Source organism: Ischnura elegans, chromosome 3 (genome assembly GCF_921293095.1).
Source record: "Ischnura elegans chromosome 3, ioIscEleg1.1, whole genome shotgun sequence".
Taxonomy (NCBI): domain Eukaryota; kingdom Metazoa; phylum Arthropoda; class Insecta; order Odonata; family Coenagrionidae; genus Ischnura; species Ischnura elegans.
Genome location: NC_060248.1, coordinates 27,248,614 through 27,275,327, shown reverse-complemented (window position 1 = coordinate 27,275,327; position 26,714 = coordinate 27,248,614). Strand labels below are relative to the sequence as shown.

General features: G+C 38.1%; 1 protein-coding gene across 1 annotated transcript in view; it reads left to right on the top strand.

Moving 5' to 3' along the window:
* Positions 1 to 26,714, top strand: part of LOC124155593 (hemolymph lipopolysaccharide-binding protein-like) — a 247,186-nt gene that overhangs the window by 188,076 nt on the left and 32,396 nt on the right. The gene's annotated exons all lie outside the window — the stretch shown is intronic.

The window sequence follows — 26,714 nt, the reverse complement described above, 5'->3', positions numbered from 1 at the left end:
GGGGGGTTGCACAGCTACTCCCTTGTCTGTACTAGGCTATGTCCTTGGGGGAGAGAAGTAGCTAGTAAGTGTCTGGATTTTTTAAATAATAATAACAACAATATGTATTTTTAGTGTTTTTTGTACGTACACCATGCTATGAAATGTATATCGCTGTATTAAATTTCGATTTTCAGGAGCATCCTTGAGAAGTGCTGGATATGACACATGGCATCCAAAGGAACCAAATCACTCCAGTGGTCGAGCATATTGTGGTGTGATAAACAGAGATGTATTATTAGGTGCTGGAACGTGTTCCAAGAAACGTCCCTTCATCTGTGAATACGACTTATCATGGGGTGTTTGATCACTGAATAGATTAGGTACTTATTGTTCACCATAATTTGGACCACCAATGAGAGGCATGAAACATTTCAGCAATTTGTAAATTTTGATATGATTGTAATAAATTTAACTGCAATGTCATGAATTTGAAAATCTTTGCCTTTAAAGAAAATCATGGCTGTCCTACACAAAGATGCCGCATAAGAGTTGAAGTCATGAGCATAAATGTCATGAGTTTGGGTGACCATGTGACGGGGGCCTCTCTTCGGGCAATGCTTTCGAGCCCAATTCGACAAGAGACCCGTCCACCACGTGGGCTCGCGGATAGCTAACAGTGGAGAAATTAAGATAAGGACGAAAGAAAAAAAATCTCCTGGTTTCCTCCTGCCCATCAATAAAATACACAATTTCTGTAATACGCAGTAACAAAATTGAAGAAATTTATTTACCTTTAATTTGATGCACAACATTCAACAAATAAATTCATCGAGAGTCAGACAATATCTCCGTTCTGCTTCACGGAGTTCACTAGCACTCACAATAGGATTAACTTAACTTTTGGCAGCACAAAAGAAAACTCCACAATAATGCATTTTCATTTTCTCCCCATCGGGGCCATAAATAATCCAACCCACAAACAATAGAAATAACTCTTGCATAAAAGACACGTGGCCCTATACGGACCTTTCCCAAATGCCAGGAAATCAGACAAAAATACGCGAAGAATTTAATGCCCCAAATTCGTATGCCCGTCCTGTATTTCGTAGGTGGTCAGCCATCGGATGCAAAAGCGGGTTCCTTCTAGACCACGGCCAGGGGTGACCAGCCCCTCCACCGCAGACCCGCGGTTCATCAATCGATCTTGCGTACTCAAAAGTCTCAGATACACATATGCCTCATTCACATTACGACTGTTCCAGCGATTGCCGGAACTATCGTGCATTCACACGACGATTGCTAAAACCTGTGCTGCCCTCTAGTGCTGACATCTAAAGTGAACGGGAAATTGACGGTTAGCAGAGCTGTTGAGGAATGCAGGGACAAGACATTATTATGTTCAACGTGTATTTATGAATAATTTTTCCTCCACCCACATTCTTCCTTCCTAGTACAAATCTATGAAAGAATAGAGCTTCACGAACTTTATGTCTTTCTCTTGTCGCTTCCGTTTCCGGTCTCTCAGCGCCTAACCATCGTAAAGTGGCAACGTTCGGAATTACGTCAACTATTGTCAGGACATGCATTCATACGGCTAGTTCGGTCAACTATAGTTAGGACGATGGCTCGGACAATCGTAATGTGAACGAGGCAATACACTCCGTAATAAAGAAGCAAAACACACTTGATTACATTCATACACTCGATGTACGTGGCTATCGATACCTATATCCCCGATGGTAGGGACAACGAATAAAGGTAAAAAAGAATATGGAATTTTAAGAACCTTTTGTGGATTGGATTCTGGTTTTTAATACATTCATCATTCAAAAATACGCTCCAAGAATACCCCCAAAAATAACAACACTTTTAATGGCATCAAAAGGAATACACAAAACTTCATGATTTACTTACTTCAAGGATCATATTATTATTACAAACAATTAAAATTATTCAGTTTTTATTACCTCCTTCCTGCTCTCGTCTCCGAACTTCCGGTAGCCATTCTCCAATCTTAAGCCGTGTCCAAATTGGCCATTTGGCTATGCCAATTCCAGGATTTAGCCATGACGCCATCTTGGAAGGATGTCCCAACTCGTTAGCCAGCATAAGGGAGGGAATTTAGGCAGCTAACGCGGCCGCCAGATTTAGGCATCGAGGAGTGCATCCTTCGCCCCACTTTTCCCATGATTCAAAGCGTGCAAAGCGTCTTCAGGAGAAAGGGCATCATGGCTGTCAACAAGGGATAGTACTTGTTTGCAAGTAGTGTTGATATTTTGAGACTTGTTCGAATAATTATTAATTTTTATTTTGTTTATAATAATGAAATTGCGTTAATGGAAGTGTAAGAATTACGGAGAAATTAGTTAAAGAGAAGGCGGCGTTAATTTTAATGCTAATTAATGTTTATATGCTTCTTGTGTATGTATATGTTATTTTATAACTTTTTATACCGATCACATGTTATCTTTTGCTACCGTTTACTTTTCTAACGTGTTAAATAATGCTTATTGATGTTTATATGCTTCTAATATATTCTTAATTATGTAACACTATGTCTAAATTCTTATTTAACACTTTTTGTACATTAGGTTAACACCCGTAAGAATAAACAATTATTATTATATGTTATTGGACAAAGTCCCGAAATTGGAATCGGAATAAGTAACAAAAATTAAAATGTATGGTGATTAAAAGATGATACCGAAACCTGATTTATGTACGTAAACCATACTTTAAATAAATTTTGAAAATAAATCCCAAATCAGACGGTAACCGTTTGAATAGACTAAATAGACCTGTTCTAATAATACAAAACTAAAAATTAAATTGCTAAAATATAAGGAATTCAAAAAAGTACTTGGTTGAGAGACGATTTAAATATTACAAACCATTTAAAAGGGATATACGTTAACATTTCGCCACAAACTTAGCTAAAACCTCTTTAACAAAACCATACGGAACTAAAAATACGAATTTGAAAGTATACCCCTACTTTACTATTACAAAAAGGTTGTCTAAGATACTAAAATTATGATTAAATACTCTTCTCCGACATCTAATACTCAAAATCACATTTTAACAATTTAGGGTGGGTTTTGTTCATCATTTGTTCAAATCATTCCGATTATCTCTTGTTTTGCATTGGCCTAGTGCCCAGTAGATGGCAGCACCTCCGAAAGGATGTCCCAATTCATGCTCCCTTGTGGTTGGCTGCCCAGAATCTGGCTGGCTAAATACATGATGCCTAATGGCTAACGAGTTGGGACACGGCTTAACCCTTTCGCGCCGGGCTCCTTCACAGGAAGTTGATTTTGGCTGTACGAAGGGTTTGAGCATTTCTTTTCGCCCTGTACGGAGTTGTTTCTCGGCTTGGGACTGTACAGGTAGTCGCTGACCTTTCATAGCGGGATGCCGGACCCTTTCCTCGGCAACTGGGCAAATATAATCCTCGACCCTTTTCCTGAAGGCAGTCCATCGCGGCATACTTTTGCGGTCTGTTTATTGTTACTAGTGCGATTTTAATTTTTTTTAATTGCTACTATTGCATTAAATGTCAGTTCATCAATGTATTCCTTTCCTTTTGCAATGCCTAAAGAACTTTTAAACGAAGTTCTACGGTTATATTTAGGGTTTTCAGCAAATAGGCATTATATCGTAGATCAAAAAATACTTTCAAGGGAATGAAATCTTTAAATGTTCCTAGCATACTTCTAGGTATTTACGATTTATGATATTAACATATTTTAGATCCATGATGCCCAAATCCACACTCTCCTCATTCGCATCTGCTCTCCACGAGTTCTCTGAAAACATAAGAATGAAACATTTCGAATTTTTCTAGAGGAATATTTTCCCGAATAATTCTCATAAAAATACTTGTATCTTACAAATGTATTGTTTGAAATTGCTAAATTATATTTATAAAGCAATTTCACTTAGATAAATATAAATTCATATTACGCAAGCAATAAGAAAAAATACAAAACACTGTTTCTACAGTCACTACCCTCGCCTTCACTATCACTCCTGGTGAGTATTTCCAGGATCGATTGATCCGTAATTAGCCTGGACATTTTCCCAGTGCAAGAAAATTCCCGTCCAGCAAATTTGCCTAATGCTCCCCTCGTCCAAGTAACTCTGAACACGTCGAGTTTTTTAATTGAATTATTGAATTGAATTTTTAATTGAATTTTCAAATCGACGCCATATCTTCTTGTCCCGCTCAAAGTTCTTGAAAACAATTGGAAATCTGCTCCATTAAATAAGGTTTCAAATGCCGCAAACCGCATTAAAAAATATGCATTCTTGACCGAGATATTTAAAAAAGAGTGAATTTCGTATTTTCGATCTAGCCGGCCCTGGTGGGCATCTAGCGGGCTGGAAATGTGGGGAGGTTTGTCCTATTTGATCCCAAATCGCATACCCTAAGTAAGGGACGAATCCAGGAGGGGGGAATTTTCACCTTCTTATTACGGTTAGATTTTAATGCACGCCAAGAAAGTTTTGAAAAGAAAATGAGCTATTCCGGGAAGAGTGAGGTTATCATCTTCCACATACACATTTCAGTAGGAGGATACTTGCACCAAGATACTCTTGGGTGTGCCAGTTGGAGGGTAATAAGTTTTTCCAAGACAACATTAATGCGCTAATGTGTCCTGAAGTAAGCCCGCAAAAGAAATCATCCAGAAAGAGACAAGACAAAATGTTGAAAGAAATAAAGAAAGCAGAAGACAAGCAAATAAAATACTACGAAAAAAGAAAAAAACAGTACTTAAAAGGGTATGTGGAAAAGACTAAGGAACTGAACACACAAAATGAAAGTAGAAAGTTATGCCAGGCAATCAAACGGATGACGAATAAATTTCAACCAAGAACAAACGCATGTAAGGATAAGAATGGGAGGTTGATTGGAACAGAGGAAGAAGTAATGGGAAGATGGGCCGAGTACTTTAAGGAATTGCTGAATGTCAATGAGATAGATGAGGAAGATGAGGAGGATGGAGAAATGTTGGACATGAGGGTGGACACCAATATTAGTAGGCCATCAATTGAGGAGGTGGAGGAGTCGTTAAAACGGCAGCGGAATGGGAGAGCTCCAGGGGAAGATCAAATTGTACCGGAGTTAATCAAGTATGGAGAAAAAAAAATAACAAAGAACCTACCTATACTGATATGTGAAATATGAGAGAAAGAAGAGATGCCTGAGAAATGGAAGATTGGTTTAATTTGCCCTATATTCAAGAAGGGAGATAAATTGCAATGCAGCAACTATAGGGGAATCACATTACTAAATGTCACTTATAAGATACTTTCTTGTATACTGCAGAGGAGACTTAACACGCATGCTGAAGTAATCCTTGTTGAATATCAATGTGGCTTCAGGCCGGGAAGAGGAACAACCGACCAAATCTTTGTAATGAGACAATGCATGGAGAAATGTTATGAGTACAACATTGACCTACATATGCTTTTCATCGATTTCCAGCAAGCTTTTGATAGTGTCAATAGAAGAAAAATGTTGAAGGCATTGGAGGAATTTGGAATACCAAAAAAGCTAATTAAGTTGGTAAATATGACTATGGAAGGATCTCAAGCTAAGGCCTATATCGGGGGCAAGACTAGTGAAGCCTTTAAGATAACAACTGGAGTAAGACAAGGAGATTCTCTATCAGCAGTACTATTTAATCTGTGTCTACATGAAGCCATGAAAGAACTGGGGTTAGAGGGGACAATTGTGCATAAATCTACTCAGGCATGTGCCTATGCCGACGATATAGTTCTAATGGCACGGAATATGGATTCTCTGAAAGAAATATTCAAAATCTTAGAACAGAAGAGTAAGAATATAGGGCTCAGAATCAATGAGAGAAAAACGAAATACATGAGAATGTCAACCACGGAAGACAGAAGATGGACTCAAAACGTTACATTTGGGCAGTACAACTTTGAAAATGTAAAATATTTCAGCTACTTCGGTAGTAATTTAACACTTTCAATGCTGACCATGTAAAACTCAAAATCGACCCCCGGTGCGGCTGTCGTTTTTTAATGCAAAACGCATGTATGGGTGCCAAAAGAGCTGGAAAAAATAATGAAAAAAATTTCTTGGCCCTAATTTGTTAGCTATGAATTTTTTTATTTATGACGTGATATCACGTCACCCGCACAGCGGGATATTAACGTAATGCGGGTTGCATACTGTCGGATTTTTCCCCGTGCCACCGTTTTCTTTCAATTTTTTTTCTGCGCTATGTACCCAAAAAAATACGAGGAAAATGAATTTGTTATGCTCTACTGGTATCGCAATTGGTATTTTGCCACTGCCATAGGGAAATTTTTGGCTTAGATGGATGTAATGCAAGTTATAAGTACAAGGAATCGCCGTGAACAGCTGTTTGATTGTGATGGTAATTCTGCGCCAGATATTTCGGCGTATTCCTTGTACTAGTAATCCTAAGTATCGGGGTAGGGTTCGATAATATTGAATAATTTCTACATTTTCTTCTGAAGCCACTATTCTCGTCACAAATTCCTTCACTCGTTTCATGTTTTCAGCTCCAATTCCTTTCTTCCCATACGACCATCCGTAAGCATCAGATATTTAACAAAAATGGTTTTCACATACCATTATGTATTCCCTTTACTGCAGGTGCTTGAAATGGGTGGCACTCTGCTTTAGAGATTATTTTCCGACGGTGTATTAGGGTGTTTCTTGACGTGCACCACTCCTGCCGGCTGTTCTAAGGTTGGAGGGGGTACGTAGATGAAGCGAGGGGTGATAGTAAGATTTAGTCGGTCCACTTGTGAGAACTAGGAATAACCTTTTTGGAAGTGCCATCGGCACATCAAAAAGATGGGGAAGGTATGGGGAAATATTTTGCTGATACGTGTCCTTTTAGGGGTATAGGCTCCGTTGCCGAAATAAAAATGGATGTGGAAACAAATAATCAACCCATAACTTCCTCATTACTATCTTCTGAACTCAAGCCAATAACATATTTTTCAATATGATGTTACCGAGTTAGAAATTAATGCATAAAAACTGGAACTAATAGTATTTGCAAGCAAACATCTTACAAGTAATCTTCATTTAGGCCACGTATCGCGGTTCTTACTACGAATATTCTGCGAAAATCTGAAAATGATGTAAATTTTTACCGCAATAATATTTTTTCATTTGGTGCATAATAATATCAATTCGAGTAAACCATTCAATAATACGTATTGCTAGGAATAGATTTGCAGCATCTATGCCCCTTTTTACTTACCCGATTACCGAAAGCAACGATACGTTTTCTTTCTAATTACACGAGAGAAAGACTAATTCCATCGTGCTAGGAAATCTCTAGTAACTTCTTATTTATGTAAGAGCCCTAGACTATTGAAAAAAGGAGCACATAACATGAAAAAAAAATATTTTATTTACCCAAAATAAATTCAATACAATCGAAATGATGACCATTTTTAAATTATATATTACATACCACTACGTACAGTCATGTATGTTTTACCAATGTAGGAAATACCTCTCTCAAATTTTATAACAATATGTTTAACCTATAATACTATTGCAATATATGATACAAAAATATATAATACTATTTATGCCTTCTTATGAAAGAAATAAAAAAGCTCGGGATAGAGTAGAGGAGACCTAGCAGCCAATGTAGATATCTGCGGTCTCTTTCCTACGCCCAAGAGTGCTTGCACCGCAATAGTGCAATACTTGCACCATCGATTTTTCTGTCTGCCACCTTCCTCTTGGATGAGTTCAGGGAAGTGAGATTGAGATATTGATGGTAAAAGTTGCTTGGGATAAGGAATGTGGGATGGAAGAATAAAGGATCTAATGACAGAAAGACGGAATTTATAAGGGTAATCTTTCCGGCGGGTTCACGATAAATGAAAAAGCGTGCATAGCTTTCGGGAAGGAATTATTAGGGAATCAATGGAGGAGTGAAATGAATCTAAAAGGGACGGATTTTTTAGAGGAAATACTCAGGCTCTGAATCGTTTGGGCCGGTATTCGCTGAAAAATGTAGGGCTTGAAGAATGCTAAAGAATCCATCACGACTCATGTTTATCCGAAAGCAAAGCAGGTCAAACAAGATAGCAATGCTCCATAAGTCGGATATATTGGTTATAGGAATTTTGAAACCTTGTGAAATGTTATAAACCTTGTGAAATATTAGGCCTATAGAGGTAAAACTCTTCATAGGTCAATTGTTTCCAATTCCTAACCTATTCTTTCGAAGATTATGAGAAAGTATGTCTGTATACGAAAGAGGGTGTCTGGGAAAAGGAGACGCAAAAAACACTTGGGTCGTTGGAAGGGGGTGGAGTGGTGAGAGCTGGGTTTTCTATGAAAGTGATATTTTGAGGGGTCACTGAACTAAGGGTCCACCGCAAAGGACGGACGGTATTGTTAGAGGGTTCAGGAAAGAATAGGACAAAGGGGATGGGCCAGTGATTGACATAAAGGGATCTGGCGTAGAAGGAGGCAACGGAGTACCTGACTGTGAGGGTTCAACCTCCTCCCCACCCTCCTCCTCTCTAATTTCTAGCTCGGAGTCTTCAGAGAATGCCTGATCCCGCTCTCATCCAGGAGCTCCCCCTTCTTCGTGTACATTCTTCTAGAGAAGGCAGAGAGCTAAGAAGGAAATGTTTGTGCCCTTGCGGAGGTATCCTCCCTCGACGTCGATGGCTGCAGGTCCTGATGGAAGGTCGAAGACTGCTGATCATCTACAAAAGCTGATGAATAGAGAATTTCACCTCTTTCAGGCGGCATCGACTACCGGCCAGCATGAAAAATTTTCCGTTTCACTACTCGCTTCCGTACCATCTGCAATAAATACATTGTATTTTTTTTTAATTCCGATAAATAACAGGATCAAAGTAAACACTCTCGGTGAAATAGGTCAAAGCTGAAATAATACAAACAGCTTTACTAATGTAAAACTATGTTTAGGAACTAAATATTCACAATGGCGAGACAAAGAATTGAAAGCACCCATAAGCCATTGATTTCACGGTTGTCGAGAAAATAAAAGCATTTTTATATAGTAACTCCTTAGCACTTTTTCGCCAATCCATGGGATAATGTGCAAACAGTTATTTGCAATTATAATAAGAATGTTTATAAGTGCATAATATACATATATCAACAATAAATATTATAAATAACTTACACTTTTTTCGTAAATAACTTCCTTCACTCTCGTAATATTGCCGCTTGTCGATCCCCTCCCTGCTTAGGAGTTGCACTGATAAACAAAGGAAGGGTGCAAAAGTTAGAGATATGTTACGTTGCATAAAAAAATGTAATGGCATTTTCAAATTTACATTAAAGTTTAACTAATCACAGTACTTCATGTATTAATTGAATAAAACTTATTAGCATCAGACAATAAAGGTTCGAAAAATGAAAGGCTCGCAAGAAGAAAAAAAGGAAGGATGGAAAAAATCTATATTCTCGCTAAACATTATTAAAACAGAATAAAAAATCAGTAAACACATAAGTAAGTTCCAGTTAGTAAATACTTATGGTTTGTAAAATAAAACTCAAATAAAATTTGTCATACTCACGCGTTAGTAGAAATAAATAAAAATAATAGCATAAAATACAGGGGAGAAAATGAATGGAAATTGGCTTACCTTAAGATAAAAGAAAAAAATTTCTCCCGATCCTCCCAGGAAAGGTTGCTTGAAACGGCGTCCACAAATGCGCTCCTAGATCCCTGCTGAGCAACTTAGGGGGGCAAAATGTCATAATAGAACTGAACCGAGCTCTTACGGAGGGCCGGAACCCTCGGGGTACGCATGACGTGATATCACGTCATCAGCACCAGGGGATAGCGCACCATGACGTGATATCACGTCATGCCGCACTCAAGGTGTTAAACTGTAAGAACTCAATGACAGCAGAGATCAACAAGAGGATAATGGCTGGAAATAGGGCTTACTTTGCTGATATTAAGCTCCTGAAGTCAACTCATCTATCTAAGGAGATGAAATTCAAGATCTATAAGACACTTATCAGACCGGTCGTGACATATGGAGCAGAAACGTGGAGCATCTCCGCTGGAAACGAGCAAGCTCTGCGGATATTTGAACGGAAGGTTTTGCGAAAGATATATGGTCCCGTGACAGATGGGGTAACTTGAAGGATAAGAACAAACAAGGAAATAGAAAATATTATCCGAGGCGAAGACATAGTGAGGTTTGTGAAGACCCAACGGCTAGCTTGGCTAGGTCATGTAAAAAGAATGAGTGAAGAAAGGATCCCTAAGAAGATTCTACATGGAAATATGGATGGAAAGAGAAAAAGAGGAAGACCGAGGAAAAGATGGATGCAGGATGTGGAAGAAGACATAAAGGCTATGAGGATTGTCAGATGGTGGGAGAAAGTGCAGAACAGGAGAGAATGGACAGGCGTCTTGAGGGAGGCCAAAGCAAATACCCGGCTGTAGTGCCAAGGAAGTAAATAAGTAAGTAAGTAAGCCCGTGAGGTGCACAGGGCAGACCACCTTCATGGATCCTGACCAGAGAACCAAGATATGAAAGTAATTACCTGGGTAGAGCAGTTCTCTCTCTATTCATGGTATGGGCTGCATCGCACAGCAGGGTTCTACAGAAACCATCCCTTGTATAGGTAGCAGAATGCGTACAGAGAGTTAACGGCCATATTTGAATACACGTCAAGAAAATTTTGAAAAGAAAATGAGTTATTCCGAGAAGAGTGAGGTTATTTTCTTCCACAAATTTCAGTAGGAGGCTACTTGCACCAATCTACTCTTAGATGTGCCAGTTGGAGGGTAATAAGTTTTTCCAAGAAAACATTAATTCGCTAATGTGTCCCGAAGTAAGCCTGCGAGGTGCTCAGGGCAGACAACCTAAATGTAACCTGACCAGAGAACCGAGAAATGAGAGTAATTACGTGGGTAGAGCAGTGCTCTTTCCTGCAATGGTATAGAATGCTTCTCACAACATGTGTCTACCTAAAACATTACTTAATTGTACATTAAATTTAAGAATTTTTAGGATATGCATTAATTAGTATTTATAGCGAAATTTTATAATACGTTTGTATTCAAAGGTTGATAAGAGGTTATTAAAAATAGTCGCTGTAATTTTGGCTCACGACAAAGAACTGAGAGAATCATATTTTATTACATTACGAGGGCTTTTTTCATAGGAGTTAAATCGGATATTTTATAGAATTTCTCCGCAAATGTACACTTAGAATGTGGCAAACAGAGTAACAAATATCTTTAGATGTAATTCATTACAATAACCCGCCTATAAATTTGCTAGTAAGTTTTAAAAATAACAATTAAACATCTAACCTTAGCGTCTCCAAAATTTGTTCCAGATGATGATGAACTCGGTTAATATGAACGCTAGAGTTCCGTTTAAAATTTGGAGCGAATCAGCAAAACATCCAGAATGAAATTCTTGGCATTGATTTTCAATAAATGCAACATGTACGTTTTTATTTAATCTAACTTATAAACAAATAAGTGACTATGAGCACCTTCCTTGAGCGGGACACTGAGAGCCGAGATAATCCCCACACGGACAATAGGAAAGGGTCAGACCTCTCCCGCCGAGGGACCCTAATGGCGGTTGGGACCCACTTGGCATATTTGACCGCAACCGTGAAAACACGGCCTTCGGCCTTGGAAAAATTCAAGCCGTGAAAACCCGGCCTTCATCCTTTAGCATCGGAAAATTCAGGCCGTGAAATCACGCCCTCCCTAGGGAAAAGGCTAAATATGGGTTACAACCATTCGGAAGCAAGGAACTACTTTCTTTTTTCTGCAGAGGACGGAAATTTGTTTTCCATCATTACATGTGAAATTCAAAGCATTACGGGTGAAATTTTATTTTAATCGACTCCATGAATACACAAGGGCAGTAGCAGCTTTCCTCGGAAATGATCTTTACCTTCATCAGGTCAGTCACGCGTCTCAGCCTTGACCAAGCATGCTACTACGTATGTATTTGATTCCGCAGGGCGTGGAAGACAGTCCTTCAAACATCCCTGCATCAAATTCGTGACCCGAACTCATGGCCTAGAACTATGGGTGAAGGTGGTGGCAGTAAGCAGGCAGCAATACATAAAAATTGCAATTTATTCCCACAGAATGAACTTAAGACAAACCAAAAACCCTGCCAAAAAGACACCACGGCACACGGAACAAAGGAGAAGGGGTGAAGGGAATAATTTGGAAAGTGGAAAAGAAAGGGCTCCCAACCTTACGTAGTTTGGCGAATCTGGCTGCGAGGCAGCCCCGGAGCGGCGTTGAGGTGAGAGGGCACAACATGCCACAACGGGCGATCTTCTTGCTCTCCCAAATATACATATAGGGAGCCCGCAATTTGATTCCTTCCGCAGCGACGGACTGGGACAGTCGACCGGCTAGGGCTGGTCCGAAAACTCTGGCTACGCCCCGCAGTGAGGGCGTACTTCCACTGCTTACAATGGGCAGTTCTCGATGTAATAGAAGCTTCCCACGGATCGGAGCCCCAGTAGACGGCTCAGCCTTATCGGACATGCTCGAGGCTTGCCTGTATAATGGTATGGTATTTGGAGGAGGCGACCGACAGCGTAGGTCCTTGCACCATAGAGAAGAATAGATAGAAAACGCGTCAACATTAGCCTGCTCAGGAATGGCGCCAAGAGGACCATGATTCGACGGACGGAGTGCTTTTGTAGTTTGTTTTTCAAATACCCAAGTCAAAGGTATTTTGCATTTAAAATGCATTTGGAGCGACATTTTGTACTTTTGATCAAATACTCCTCCGCCTGTATTTTATCCAGCCCTGGATATAACCGTGTTTGAAAGACCACTTCGTGGAATCAACACCTCAGAATCATCAAAATCCTTCAGCATCAATTCTTCGTCTATTATTTTCCCCTGAGATAATCAACCCTGCAACACAAATTCTAAAAAAAAGCAATGTATTGCCCACTTTGTGTAAGGGGATATAACAGGTTATATTAAGGAAACTTAAATGAGATTCTATATAAATTTACAAGTATAAATTTCACAAAAGGTACTTTCTAAAGCTATGAAATTTCCTCTTGATAATTCAGACACCTCAAATAAATTTCCCGATCAAGGAAGTTATTGATTAATTAAAATATTATCTCCAGATAATGCACTAGCTTAGCGCCAGTCCATTTTTAAGCGTCTGGGTGGGGGGCACGTCCCCCCACCCGAAATCCGCCTATGCCTGTGACCCTAACAGCCGCAGCATGTTACTTACAGTTAGTTTTGTCCTATTTCAATAAATAAATATGTTCCGGCATGATTATATGATGATTTTTTTTGCACAATATTTGATACTTTTATTTGGTTATTGATGAATCACTAGAGGAATGTTTCGCGGCCCTTGCTTTAGAAACTGTGGAGGAAGAGTTTTAGAGATCGTATGGAGGGACAACCTTTTTGGCATACCAGATACCAGGGCCACTGGGATGAATACGGCCTTTTCGGTGACGTAGGTACATCTGCGAGGTGATCTCTTCCTCCTTACGGAACGACTCGTGGAGGAAGAAGCTGAAGGAGTGTTTGGATCAGCAATTTTAAAGGTTCTCAGACTTGGCCAGCACGCCATCGTAGGGAAGGACTGATGTGCCGCACAGGGGAATGGAGTGTTTGAGGGAGAGTCAAACCCAAACTTGTCCGAGGAATGTGCATTATTGCTCTATCTATTTTCTATGATCTATAATCTATAAAAATATTTATATTCGTGATTGTTAATAAATTTTATCAATGTCATGTTGCGAAAAGGTGCTGAGTGGGGATAGAACCGGTTACCAGGAAGCTAAGTTTCGCGCGCAAGACGTGGCAACGCAGCATTCGTTCGCACTGGCGTATTTTTTTAATGCCCATATATAATCTATACTACATAAAAATCATGTATTTTCGGATCATAGAAAAATTGCAAATAAATTAAGAAGTGTCTCTATCAATTTTATTTTTTCTTTTGGGGTAAAATTTAGGACTAGATAGAGTTTAAATATTTTCGTTATTTTAAAACAAAATATGGGTTCTAAAAATACGCAAAAGCCATTTTATTAATTTAAATTAATGTTTGCATCTTATTGTGGAAGATGAATCCTGTAGACTTAGTAGTTTCCCCTAAGTTGAGTTACAAAGTTCATGAAGTTGACAAAACGGCTGATTTTACGGTGCGCGGAGTCATTTATTGCACTCGCGTGTCTGCATTTTTAAATTTTTCATTAAACGAAAAATAAATTAGTATTTAGAATAAAATTTTCTTCAAAATGACGTATTATTCATTATTATTGCATACACTGAAGTCCAGATATAAATTTGCAAAGTACAGCGGCACATCATTTTGACGCCGACTGTTATGGACTTATTGCTAGAGAAGAGATGTATCTTAATTCGTGTGTTCATTTAGAGACTAGTTCGTTCATTTCCTTGTTCCTAGCTTCTCTATCATGCAGATAAGACTACATTTCTGGGAAATCCGGACTAATCGCGCTTTTTATCTCAACTATAACGACCTATAAATACATCTAATGACTGGTCAAGAGTTCAATATCTGTTCGATTCATTCGTTCTTGAATGCGACAGGGATCAGGGTTGATCACAGAAAGACGCCAGCATCCGAGCAAGTCAGCATGGCATTTCTTTTGAGGATATCAGTAGTCGTGTTCATCAGCGTGGTCTATTTCGCACAGCCTTCGCAACAGGATCGGGCGTTGAAAGGCAGCGTGGGACTGTCAATGGTCAATCACTTCAACCAGACTGGTCACTGCACGATCGACTTTGAGCTGTCTCAAGTGTTTCGAGGAAGCAAGAGAAGCTGGCGAGCCAACATCAAGCACGAAGTCTACGAAAACGGAGGATTGGAAGAGCATGTCGTGAAAGGATTGTTAACAGGTTATATATTTAAGGATAATTTTCACGAACTCTACACTGTGCACTATATTGTTCATCATAATCAAGAGTTTTTAATCCGAAGTTCGACTTGACTCAGCTATCCAAAAATCCTCCTATTGATTAAACTTTTAACACCTACGCAATTATTCTGCTTCATGCATTTTATCCGTGGTCTACATCCTTCCACGTGACCCTCAAAGATTATTTTCATTGGACCATCGAGTATGGCCATCACTGGTCCCCTCTCAACCAACTGTTTTCGAAAGACTTCTCTTTTGCTCATCTTACATATATAAGGATGCTTTTCACGAACTCAATATTCTGTAGGGAATATTTTATCATAATCAGGAGTTTTTAATCCGAAGATTGGCTTGACTTAGCTATCCACAAAATCCTCCTATCGGCTAATCTATAGGATGGTGTCCAGCGACCGGGAAAACCGGGAATCGTGCGTGAATATTTAGTCCCTGGAATTATGCATGAATTTTTTCTTTAACCGGGAATTTCAAAATTCATTGTCTATTTCAAATCCATTTCACATAAAATTTGGACAGTGCAACACCCATTTTCTGTCCTAAAATAAGTTTTCCGTAATATTAAGTTAAGTAGCTTAGTAGAAATTTTACAGCCGCATCAGAACGTGGAATGTCTGACAAAGAAAACAGAATCGAAATTTCTAGCACTGTTCACCCACGTAAGATTGAAAAACACGAATAATAATACCAGGTGAGGTCTACTTCTACTAATGATGTCATGCAGTGTCTTTGCATGCATTAAATAAATTTAAATTTTAAATACAATGTATGCTACATAACCTATACTTGTCCTTAAAAATACATAAATATAATATTATTTAGAAGTATTGAAATAATTTTAGGCTTTTTAAAAATCTTATCTTTTGCAATAATCTCGTAATATTAACCTGGAATTATGTAAAATTACACTGGAAAATCGGGAATTATGCATGCATTTATCTTCTTTCATTAGCTGGACACCCAGCACAAATACCTACACAATAGGGTAGTTTCCTTCATCAAAGAAAGCAAAAGGCAATGATAGCGATTCGTTACCCACGATTAGTGTATTCATAATATACAAATTATTTAGTTTTAGAAATTCCAGTTTATACGAACGTCAATAGTCAATTTTAACCTCATTTGAAAAAGGCCAGATTGGCGTCCATGAGATGCCTCTCCACGTGATGTCACAGGGACCTAGATGCTATACGATTAGTCAGGAGTTTTACATCGTCTGAGATTACCAATGCATGAATGAGGCACAGAGCTCAGGGAAACATTCCTTAATAATCACCTATTAAAATTGCCTAATGTCGGAAAGTTTCCTTCGTTTGATAGGGCATTAATAATCCTTATTTAAGCCAAGCGCTACCTGATAGTAGGGTACTCTGCTACCTGCTAGCAGCCTGCATCGTAGCGGCTCTCATAGCCTCGCACCAAGGTGGCCTCACACGGCGGCAGACGGAACCAGAATGACGTCACACGGGCTTTTACCAGCATTCATACTTAGCTGTCGCGTTTTCGCGCGCTTGAAAATTTTCACTTTAATGTCGTCATTTAAAAATCCAAAAGCGTGAAATACGTACTTCAGGACCTTTCGATAAAGTCAAAAAAAAACAATAGGAAACCACCCTATTCTCGGGTTTTCCACCACCATCAGAGGATCTTCTGAAGCCAGCCTCCCACCATTTTACTTTGAGGATGAAGTGCAAGTCGTTCTTTGAAACGTTGGGAAACATGGAGCCATTTACCCACGTTGGAAAACCCGAGAATCCTTCGTGCACTTGATACACCGGGAGAATCTAAGATCTTACACCTACATAAGTGTTCTGCTTTACATTCGTCACCACCTTCTGTATGCATATTATCTATGGCCTTCCATGCTTCTTTTCCCTTCAACATGTCGATCAAAGAAAATTTTCATTTGACCATCGATTCTCATGTTTCCTTTTCTAACCAAAGATTTCACCTAGGAAAGAATTATCACTTTCTCTCCTTAATAATTTCACAATAAGGTGTTTAAAAGAGCCACTAATTATTTTTGAATTAATTGTGAACTTTAATTGATTAATCCACCCCTGTCCTCATTTCTGGGAGGAGGAGGGAATGTCCACCTGTTCTTTCCCTGATGTGTGTTCCAAGTCTGAGACTACCTTCCATCCAAATGAGCCATAAGCCCCTAACCTCATATCGCATTGTCTTTCAGCTCCACCACCGAAGCCGAGTGACTACGAGTTGTTCCCCGGCATTGGATTCTATAAATTCCACCCAGAGGAAAGGACGTTTGCTGACTCATTGAAGGAGTGCGCTGACGAGGGAGGACATCTGGCGATCATCAACTCCATTCCCGAAGCCAATGTACTCAAAACACTATACGCGAGGCACCGCAACGCGTGGCGTTTGGCGCACATCGGGTTCCACGACCCACGGGAAAACGGAACAAGGGAAAATTACGTGACCATATTTGGTAAGAGTGGCTATTTATAATAAAAATCAAATCAAATGAAAACCCTACATATTTATTCGAGCTAAAAAAAATAAACCACCCTATCTTGGTGCATTTTTCATTTTCAAATTTCATAGATATGAGACAATATTGCCAAAAATAAAAACTTGGCGCATATTCGCTATAATTTGGAGACTTTAACTAAGACTTAATTCATAATATAGGATGGTTTATTTTCATCTTTATGATTCAAATATAAAAGTATTAAAATTAATTCTTTAACTTTATGTAATACTATCTTATTTTTATATTAATTTAAAACGTGGTTTTCCACATACATATTTTAATACTATTTTCTAAATGTTGTTTTATAAATTGAGGTCTATAAGTTAACCAAAAACTTCTACATAAAAAAGTGCGAAGTAGCATAGCGTGAACCGATGGAAGACACGGAAACCAGAAACATTAAAAATGTACGGAAAAGGTACTCACGCTGCAGAAACTAGGACTTTTTCCTCATTTCATTTTTTATGAATTATTTTTTTAAATGTAATGAATAAAGTAGGAGGCTATTCCGCGTTCCTCTGGAAAGATAGTACCCAGAGCAGTGGGAAACTTGGAACTTGGAATTCATGGTCACCCAGCAGGGTTTTTAGGCATAAAGAACAGAAAAAAATGGAAAAAACGATTTCGAAATAGCGCGCACGGGATCAGCTTATACCCTGCTCCGATACATTAATCGCTATGTATGTCCGTAAGAATGTTGACCAAAAAGGTCATGTGAGCTCATAACCCAACAAAAAGGAATGCACCGAGAAGATTAATAGGTTAGGTAGTATCCTTTTGATTATGTTTCTCCTTCAAGCGAGTGAATAGGAGTGCCTACCCGGCAGGAGAAAAAGGGTAACGAGAAAACAACGCAAATGATGCGCCGGACGCAATCGAGAGTAGCACTACGGGGTTTGGAAGTATGAGATGCTTCTATTCACTAACTTTGGTCGCAATCCGCTTAGGTGTATGTAACCGGATTGTGGACAGACAGACAGATACTCTTTCATACATATAATAATTATAGAATTCTATCGATTAAGGTTGGTTTCCATGGAGTGCTTGAAAAGCATTCTAGAAGCCTCACTTACCCTCAAGTACTCCCCTCTTCAATTCACTGTAAGGCCTACTCCCTTTCGTTCTATCTAAAAATCCTAGTCTCTTCCTTCCTCTCCCTCGTTTACCTGACGATATACCCTAAAACACCGTTTTCAACATCCCCTTCCCTCTAAGTACACGCTCAATCCATTCCTTCTCTCCCCTCCATATCGCATCAAGAAGCTGCCTCTCCTCACTCACCATGTGCGACACTTCGTCGTTCCTCCTCCTCTCCGCCCACTTCACCGTCTTCATTCTTTGCCACACCCTCATCTCGAATGCCTCCAATCTTCTCTCGTCCTTCTTCCTAAGTACAAAATGTTCCCACACTGTAGAGAGCTACACTCCAGATCAAACTCTTTGCTAACCTTTTCTTTAAACTCTTTCATAATGATCCTCTCAGAAGCTCCTTCCTGTTCATGAATGCCTCCTTTGCTAGTGAAATTTGCTTCCTGACGTCCTAGCTACTGTGTCTGTTTTCCTCTAATGTGCTGCCCAAATAGTTGAATAGGTCTAATCTAAGTTTTTCCCCACCAACTTTTATCTTCAGTCTCACATTCCTCGCTCGCGATGCTGTACAAAAACCACATTACCTTAGTCTTTTTGTGATTAATCCTCATCCCATTTTCCCCGCATCGCTTGTCCAGTGGCGGATACAGATGGGGGGCACGCACCCCCCTTGGGGGGACCCCTGTATTTCCGACGCGCCGCACGCCACGCACATCGCAAGAGGCTTAGACCATATAAACTACGTAGTTTATGTAGTGACTATGTTTAGTAGACTATGCCCTTTTATGGTCTAAGGGAATAGGAATCAAAGTATTATCTAATCTGCTAATAAAAAGCTAATACATGGTGGCCAATTTGAGATATGAGATGGAGATGGTCGGCCGGTCAATAACTCATGCTTGAGCGTGGCGGTAAATGACATAGGAGTGATATGGAGCGAATTTTCCTCCCTTACAAACACAGTAGGAGCCATCCGAATTCCTTTAAGCATTTAAGTACAAAGAATACTGCATTTTATGTTAGAAATCGTAAACATTTTCTCAATGGTTGAATCGATCCACCTGCAAAAAATTAAAAATGACGGACATTCCTCAATTCCTCATTGTTGGGTATCGTAAGATACGATGTATCACAAACACTTTTTAATAGAGATGGGTCGAATAGCAGATTTCTTGAACTCAAATATCGAATTCGAATATTAAATAATTTCTCGAATATTCGAATACCTCGAATTTCGAATACCTCCAATACTAAACGATGAATGCAGGAATGTTTGACTAGGTTGCCTAAGCAGCAAGAAACCCAATATTTTGGCGAGTAATTGTTATTTCCTTTAAATGATTCAAACAGGAATTCATCTTATTAATGTTATATTTAAATTTTAAGAAAACAATTTGGGCATTTCGCCAAAATGCTAAGTCTCCGTCGTATTTCTTCGTCTTTCCGACATTTATTTTCTTGTGTAAAATGCTTGCATAAAGTCAGAAATATGTCGTGTTTGGTCTTATTCTTTTTTTAATTATGTCTTGAAATGTCCTTTAGGTCGTACAACCTTGCAATAAATGAGAATCAGAAGTGTTAACTATGATATTTATCAATAGTACTTCAAATATTACCAAAATTAAAGCATCACATTGTTTTGGAAAGTAACTTGGTGGAAATTGACACTATGATTGAGTAAATAAGAGAGGAGTAATTTTATTTATAGTATTATTTTCATGTTTATTGAAATATACCTAAAATTTTGCCTGGCTACACATTGATAATTCTCGTGAGAGGATACGTTCCCCATATGAACAGTATCCATTAACTATTGATTCTTGGACCAATTGACCGGAATGTTGTATAGATCAAATCCAATCTTTGATGACCGCTTTCTTTTCCAAACCCAGCGTCATTCCTCTCTTTTCTTTAAAGCACATACATATGCTTTACCCTGATATCATACACATGTCTTCTCTTTTCTTGTGCCAGAATCTTTTCCTGCAAATCATTTTATTCATTCAATTCAACTCATTTACTTTAATATCCTTTCAACGTAGTCTGCTCCACCTATCCACATTCAATGCACATGTCAGCTAAGCATCAATCACATATGGAAAAGCCTCAAAAGAGGGACTGAAGGAAAAATATTTTGCGATGCATGGTGAGATTTAAAAAAAATACATTCGACATCTGACAGGAAACATTCCAAAGAAAATAAAGCAGGAATGGACCGGATAATGAACACGAGCAAGTCAAACTCTACTCCGCGTCTTACTTGGATGGAAAACATTGAAGGGAAAAAAGAAATTATCCCAAATTAAGGTCTTTATGCGATTCAGGAGAATAAATTATCTTAATAAGTAGGTAAAGTTAATGACTACCTATTATTAGGTTTACACCATTTTGGTTGGTAACTACCTAAGTCCTTTGAACTTAAAACTGTTAGATTAGTAGATGTGATGAATTTGTAAGCTATTGAACATAATTGTATCGTTACCGCATTTTTGATGCAAAATTCCCACGCATAAAATAAGTGAAGTGTATCAAGTCATTTCAATCTCAAAGTTGGGAGTAAATAAGAGTACGTGGGACAAATGGGGAACAGCGATCGGGAATGTGCAACCCTGTGTCGATCTCTACAGTAGAGAGAAGTTCTTCTGCATTGCGACGTACAAAGACATGGCTGAGGACGACAATGAAGGAGGATCGACTTAATGGTTTAGCTCTGATGAACACTCACCCTGACATCGATTGTCCTATTGACGATGTAATTACCGAATAGGCCCAGAGACTTCATTATTTAAAGTAGTTATAGAACCACAATTGTAACTTTTCATAACCAATAATTGGCATAGTGTATGTGGATAATGAGTTCAAATTAAGCATTCTTAAACTCTAAATTTCACTTGATTTCCTTTTTTTTAATTACGTTGAAAGTAAAAGTTGGTCAGGATATCTTTAGCGCCCCCCCTTGAGTTTTTTCTGTATCCGCCCCTGCGCTCGTCTAACGCATCCATTAGAGCCTACAGTACCATAGCTAACTGGCTAATCAACAACAAATCATCTGTGAATCTCACTGATTTAAACATCATTCCTCCCACTTCTACTCCAGCTTCCAACTCATCCCACACTTCTCCTACCATCTCCCCAGCATATACGTTAAAAAGAAGCGTTGATAGAGGACAGCTTTGCCTAACTCCTCGACCAATGACTTCCCATCAGTCGCCTATCCCCCCAACCTTCCCCTATTCTCTCGAGAATATTCATTAACTTTACCCATTTCTCTCGATGAAATGCCTTTTAAAATCCACGAAATATTCCCTGTTGTATTCTAGGTTCCTCTCCAAGAGGGACCTCATTATTGCTATTGCACCACCATTTGACTTCCCTTTTCTGAAACCAAATTGATCTTCGCCCAAATACTCGTTTGCCCTTGCCTCCATTTCTCTGTTCAGTATCCTAAGTACCACTTTCGCTGTGTGAGATATTAGGCTAATCGTCCTATAATCTCTGCATTCCACAGCTTTCTTCTTTTTTGTTTGTGGAATTAGAACCGTCTTCACAAAATCCTCTAGCCAACATCCCCAACAACACACATTTGGATATACATATGTATATATATTGTATTTTCATGGGTCACATACATATATATTTTTGTTATGTATTACATCTGTAGTACATATGTATTATTGAATGTATTTCCTTTGTATTCATACATATGTAAAAGTGGCACTTGTTGCACGATAAATACATTTGTATTTTTTGTGTATTTTGAAATTTGGATACTTATGTAAATGTGGTCAAAAATACACAAAAATACAAATGTATTTATCGTGTAACACGTACCACTTTTACATATGTATGAATACAGAGGAAATACATATGTAAATGTGGTCAAAAATACACAAAATATATATTATGTATATTTCCTGTAATACTTGGGAGGTAGATTTTCGTGGCGTCTTGCGAAACGTTCATAAACATTTTTTCCAGAAATAATATGTTCACAGCAAACGCCAGATACCCCTATTTTAATGATCATTCATCCATTCGAATTTATACCCAGAAAGCTTAAAAATAAATCATATACTGGTCGATGTGAGCAAGGGTAGTAAATATGGCGGCTATTTATGTTAATTTGTAAATGCACGCGAAATACAGACGTATTACACATGTAAAATTCAGTTTCTATCCGCGAAATATACACATGGAAAAATGGTTCACAATACATGAAAAATACAAAACATAGTACTTGCACAGATCAATAAAGTAAAAGCGAAGTTTGATTTTTTAAACAATATTTTAATGTAACTGTTTAGACAAAAAATTAAATTCTCAATTCCGCGGCTCACTGTCGCTAGGGAAGTGAGTGGGAGTGATACAGTTATAATCTCGTTTGTCTCGTTGACAGTAAACCTCGGCCTCGGCATTTCGTTCGAGACTACGAGAACGTGCTGTAGGAGGAACTCCGGCATCTACGCTAATAAACAAAAGGAAATCCGTTATTAACTAGCTACTGATGCATAGTTAATTTTATATTTGTTTGTATTATTATACTTATTGGAAGAATTGACATAGTGTTTTAATCCTCGATAACCGGTGCGTGTGGATGGTGTGCTCAACCCGAAGCTATGTTTTGCTGGAAATGTGCTTCAATCCCACACGTTATTGCGATTCGTGCAAGCCAGCTCCAGCAGTTTCTTGTCACTGGATTATTAAGGTAAGGTATGATTTATCTTTTATTGTATTGTACGCCTACATAGACTACATTAATTATGTTATTTGAGTATATTTGGATACAACTATTGGCGCAATGTGTTGACCACATTGCGCCAATAGTTGTAATTATTGTTCTTGTAATTATTTTGTTTATGTTTGGCTATTGTTTTCCTTTTTTGTTGAGTTATGTATCGAGGAGACTGGTCTCCATTGAAGTTATATGGTAAAACATAGTAATGTCAATCTTGTACGTATAAATTAATAGATTATGCGTCGTATGGTAATTCCGTGCTTCGCGGCTGAAGTTAAATTTTTTCTTCTCTTAATTAAGAGCAGAAAAAATTGTTTAAGGAATGTTTTCGTTCACGTGTAAGTTGTTTTATCGCTGTTTATTACCACAACCTACTGTATTGTAGTTCTTGCATTCCTAGTTATCCTATGCTTTAGTCATAACATCTTTGACCGTAGACTTATCAGCGTAGCCTTGTCACTAATAGATTCCTCGAGGTTCCGAACGGTTTTGCCCTTTACTTCTAATTATTTAACGAACAAGAAGTATTGGTCGTGTAATATCGGTTCCTTTAAAGCAAAATGTAATATTTCTTTCATCTTGAAATGCAGTCAATCAAGGTGCATTTCGTCACTATTCGAGACTCAAATGACCGATGGCGGCGCTGCTGTCAGTGACGTCAATTTCCAATATGGCCGCCAGAATGATGGTAAAATCAAAACAATCGTAAAGCATTGGCGTACGGAGAGAACATAAACCATAATATCAAGAGCTTATAAGATAGAAATATTCTTTTAAAACCTTCATATGGTGTATTTATCGGCTTCTTTCGCCCGTAACTGAAGAAAACTGCTTGACGATGTAACTAAAGGTGTTTATAATGTACCTAATCATTACCAGTCAGGTTTGATTCTCGACTTGCATCCATCCGACTCGTATTGCGTTTCTTCCTAGCCATTTCTTTCGAATACACTACAAAAGAACTTAATTGTATTTCATACACAATCTGCCGCTTCAATACATGGGACCATAATCCATTCCAGGCAGATTTAGGCTGCTATTCTGGATAAGCGTTGCAAAAAATAGCATATGCTATTCTGCGGGTCATTATTGCAACGACCCCGTATTCAGAATGACGTGTAGTAATAATTTTGTTCGGAATAGCAGCATGCTATTTCTTGCGTGAGCTATTTGGAAGCTCCGCCCCTTCCCGTATGAAAAACTTTCTGAACAGTTTGCGCAACCAATGAGGGAGAAGATATTTTATATATTTTTCTGTATTTTATGGAATATTGACTTGCAATTAAAAATAATTGCTTCGTTTGCATTTAAAAATTATATTAAACCGTGGATTTATATAATACGCTTTGAAAATCTCGTTTATGAAATCAGCTGATTGTTGTTGTTTTGATAATATCACAATGGCTTCAGACAGGTGGGTTAGGTCATAATTTTACTGTTATAATGATGATTTATCGGGCATAAATATTGAATCATTTACCTATATCCGATCGGTACTTTATCGTGAGATATATGTTATGCGAAATAATCATTGAAAGCTAAATATGTTTGATTTTCTTCGTAATTGTTAGGCTTCGAAGTCTGTCTGTTTGTTGCATGTCAAAATAAATATGTACCAACTTTTATTGCTTTGATCGTGACGATATAGCTTTACTGTATGGACTAGAAGCTTTCGTTTTTAACGCTAAATTTATATTATATGACTCCCTAATTTCAGTATTCAATCTCTGTTTAGGAACTGAAGTAGGTGGCAACGTCACAGCTGTGCTTTCATGTATTACGATGGAATAGTATCGATATTTCAGCTGCAGATTTGGGAAAAGCAGAGGGAGGTGATTATGAATTCGAGGATGATGGAACAGCTGTGAAAAAGTGAATCTAGCAATAGTGAATCGTGTGGAAAGTGCTGTTGTGTCAGTTCCCCAGTGAAAATTTTGTATACAATTGTATACAATTTCATACAGGATTTCCTGTATAAACCTGTACACAATTGTATACAAAATGTGTACATTGTATACAAATTTGGCTTCATACAATTGTATACAGTGTATACAATTTACACATTTTCATACACTGTATACAATTGTATGAAATGTATACAATTGTATGAAATGTATACAATTGTATGAAATGTATACAACTGTATGAAATGTATACAATTGTATGAAATGTATACAAATGTATGAAACGTATACAATTGTATGAAATGTATACAATTGTATACAGTGTATGAAAATGTGTAAATTGTATACACTGTATACAATTGTATGAAGCCAAATTTGTATACAATGTACACATTTTGTATACAATTGTGTACAGTTTTATACAGGAAATCCTGTATAAAATTGTATACATTTGTATTTAGAACTTTAGCTTCCTGTGATGAACAATGTTAGCTGATGGACTCTTCAGTGAGCTGGCAATTAGATTACTCTTTTGAGTTCTTAATTTGTGTTCCCATTGATAATTGGTGATACCTTTATCTTCTTGTTGGTGGACAATATTAGTTCATCGACTCTTCAGTGAGCTGGCAATTGAAATATTGTTCTGAGTTCTTTATGTGTGTTAACATTGATCCCAGATAGCATGCTAAACTTGCTGCAAGCTTGTCACGACATAGTTGTAAGTTTGCAGAAAGCTTGTCATGACAAGCCTGCAAGCTTGAATCAAACCGCCTTGTTATGCTTTTTCAAACATGCAGCACACTTGTCGCATCAAACTTGCAGCAATCTTGTCGCATCAAACTTGTCACATCACACCTGCTGAAAATGTGTAGTGTCACATTGCTACATACTAGGAAAACTAGTTCCACACCTACCATTTCTGTAGTGACACTTGCTGAGGAAAAACTGACTTAAAATTTCTGCTTTTAAAATGCTCTCCTAAATAATGATTAATTTAGAACAACAAAATTTAAAATTTTCCACTCTATCAATTGTTAGTCATTTCACATGCACAGAATTTGGGAGCTAAATTTATTTAATAAAATGGGCAACAAATAAATGCTGAAGAATTTATTTTTCTCATTAATTATGTACATGCTGAGGCAGCGGTGGACATACCGAAAGTAGATATCTAGTCATCGATAGTTAATCATTATTAATGAAGTGAGTGAAATACTTACAAACTGAATAGGAAACATCAAAGACAGAAACACTTTAAAAAATTTATGACCCCCTAGGCCACACATGGTAATAACTAAAATACAGAAATCTTCAAAAGATAAAAACATATTGCTCGAATTTCATCAAAACATTCACAAGCATGCTGATTGGCTGTGAGAATGTAAAATTAAAACTTCATTCTTTTGAATTCTTGTTTAGTTATGGGAGTACAAGGTTGCGCATGGAACTTACATGGTTACATACTTATAGATCGTTACTGATGAACTTATTAAGCAAAATTATTGTCTTCATCAGCCTGATCCTCAGTCTGTTTATCCTGCCAATCCCTGA